The 2500-nt window shown below is 47.1% G+C and overlaps 1 protein-coding gene across 1 annotated transcript in view; it reads right to left on the bottom strand.

Moving 5' to 3' along the window:
• The window catches only part of LOC143298680 (CD109 antigen-like), a 58591-nt gene extending 56164 nt beyond the window's left edge, over nucleotides 1-2427 (bottom strand). The window contains 1 exon segment of the mRNA XM_076611565.1: nucleotides 2309-2427. The gene's annotated coding sequence lies outside the window, so the exon portion shown is untranslated.
• Nucleotides 2428-2500: the final 73 nt, after the last annotated feature.

Below are 2500 nucleotides of genomic sequence, written 5' to 3' on the forward strand. Positions count from 1 at the left end.
GGCTGCTGTAGGTTCTTTTACGTGCACTAAATGCTTCCAGCACATGGGACCTCAGTCTATCAACTGATCCGAAAGGATAGCGGCACCCAAACCAGGACTGAAGGTCTAGTGGAGGGTGGAGTAAAAGATTCTGCTCCTTATGTTTGCATTTATTTATTTGTATTTATATTTCTCTTTCTCCCCCCCCCCTCTCTCGTATTTTTCTCTTAAGATTTGATTTGGTAAAAGACAAGAACCAAACCCCGTTAACAAAGAGAATGTTTTCAATTAAAAAAAAAAAAAAAAAAAGATGTAGGAGAGTCCCCTCACTTTTGTAACATTGTCAGAAAGCATGGCAGGGGAATGATCACGTTTTGTTGCAATCCAGCCTCTCTCTCTCTCTCTCTCTCTCTCTCTCAATTTGCAAAAAAGCAAACCCACAGCCCCCTACAAACAACCCACCCCCACCCTCCGCCCTAACCCCCAACCCCTAACACGCCTGCATGTGCTCACAATACGTATTGCTTATCTGTTTGCTGTGTTCAGTTTTAGTGCCCATAATTCAATGGATAGATTTACGACAAACAAAGTTCTGAGTTCAACACTGTTCGAGAAAGGGTGGGTTTGCAAGAAAGCGTGTGCTAATGGTTCCTTTTCATCCCGGCTGGGGATAGACAGCCAGTAAACAGTTGAGGGGATTCCTGTGATGTGGACAGCCAGTAAACAGCTGAGGGGGATTCCTGTGATGTCGACAGCCAGTAAACAGCTGAGGGGAATTCCTGTGATCTCGACAGCCAGTAAACAGCTGAGGGGGATTCCTGTGATGTCGACAGCCAGTAAACAGCTGAGGGGAATTCCTGTGATGTCGACAGCCAGTAAACAGCTGAGGGAATTCCTGTGATGTCGACAGCCAGTAAACAGCTGAGGGGAATTCCTGTGATCTCGACAGTCAGTAAACAGTTGAGGGGATTCCTGTGATGTGGACAGCCAGTAAACAGCTGAGGGGGATTCCTGTGATGTGGACAGCCAGTAAACAGCTGAGGGGAATTCCTGTGATCTCGACAGCCAGTAAACAGCTGAGGGGGATTCCTGTGATGTCGACAGCCAGTAAACAGCTGAGGGGGATTCCTGTGATGTCGACAGCCAGTAAACAGCTGAGGGAATTCCTGTGATGTCGACAGCCAGTAAACAGCTGAGGGGGATTCCTGTGATGTCGACAGCCAGTAAACAGCTGAGGGGGATTCCTGTGATGTGGACAGCCAGTAAACAGCTGAGGGGAATTCCTGTGATCTCGACAGCCAGTAAACAGCTGAGGGGGATTCCTGTGATGTCGACAGCCAGTAAACAGCTGAGGGGAATTCCTGTGATGTCGACAGCCAGTAAACAGCTGAGGGAATTCCTGTGATGTCGACAGCCAGTAAACAGCTGAGGGGGATTCCTGTGATGTCGACAGCCAGTAAACAGCTGAGGGGAATTCCTGTGATCTCGACAGTCAGTAAACAGCTGAGGGAATTCCTGTGATGTCGACAGCCAGTAAACAGCTGAGGGGGATTCCTGTGATCTCGACAGCCAGAAAACAGCTGAGGGGGATTCCTGTGATGTGGACAGCCAGTAAACAGCTGAGGGGGATTCCTGTGATGTCGACAGCCAGTAAACAGCTGAAGGGGATTCCTGTGATGTGGACAGCCAGTAAACAGCTGAGGGGGATTCCTGTGATGTGGACAGCCAGTAAACAGCTGAGGGGGATTCCTGTGATGTCGACAGCCAGTAAACAGCTGAGGGGGATTCCTGTGATGTCGACAGCCAGTAAACAGCTGAGGGAATTCCTGTGATGTCGCTCTGTGTGTAAGCTGTCGTCAGCGTGCTGCGAATGAGGTGACAGGGCGAGGCGTGGTGTGTGATGCGTGGTCGTTCAAACAAGACGTGTGTGTGTGTGTGTGTGTGTGTGTGTGTGTTTGAAAAGGAAGGCAAAAGTGCGAACACGGCTTGGAAGTGGACGCATTCATACAACAAGTAACTTATTTGGAAATGCAAATAGCTTCAAAAGGCCTTGCAAGCCAAACGCTTCTCTAACAAAAGCGTAAAAGCATGAAAAATAACACGGACGTACAAGAAAGACCAAACTAGAGGTTTATTGGGAAATGAGACCAAGTTCCCAACACTCTCAACATTAAAGAAAAAAGTATGCAATCAAACCTGATGCATATCACAAAGCATGGACCATTAAGTTCCTGTTTGGTCATAATGCAAATTTTGTTATTATTAATTTTTGTACAATTCAATTCATAATTCTACCACACAGTGAGAATAAAAACAACCAGTGTCTTACCTCAAATCGCACATTCAAACGAACACTGACTGAATGATATCTGTATCAGGTGCCTGTAGGTTCTTGATTGCATATGCCGACGAAGACTTAAACCACTCAAGCTGTGTAGAAAAGGACACGAGAGAAAACTGGTTCGCGTTTCGTTTATATAGCCCTCACTGCGGCAGTGTGGTACAGTGGTTGGGACACCTT

This window comes from Babylonia areolata, chromosome 24 (genome assembly GCF_041734735.1).
Source record: "Babylonia areolata isolate BAREFJ2019XMU chromosome 24, ASM4173473v1, whole genome shotgun sequence".
Lineage (NCBI taxonomy): Eukaryota > Metazoa > Mollusca > Gastropoda > Neogastropoda > Buccinidae > Babylonia > Babylonia areolata.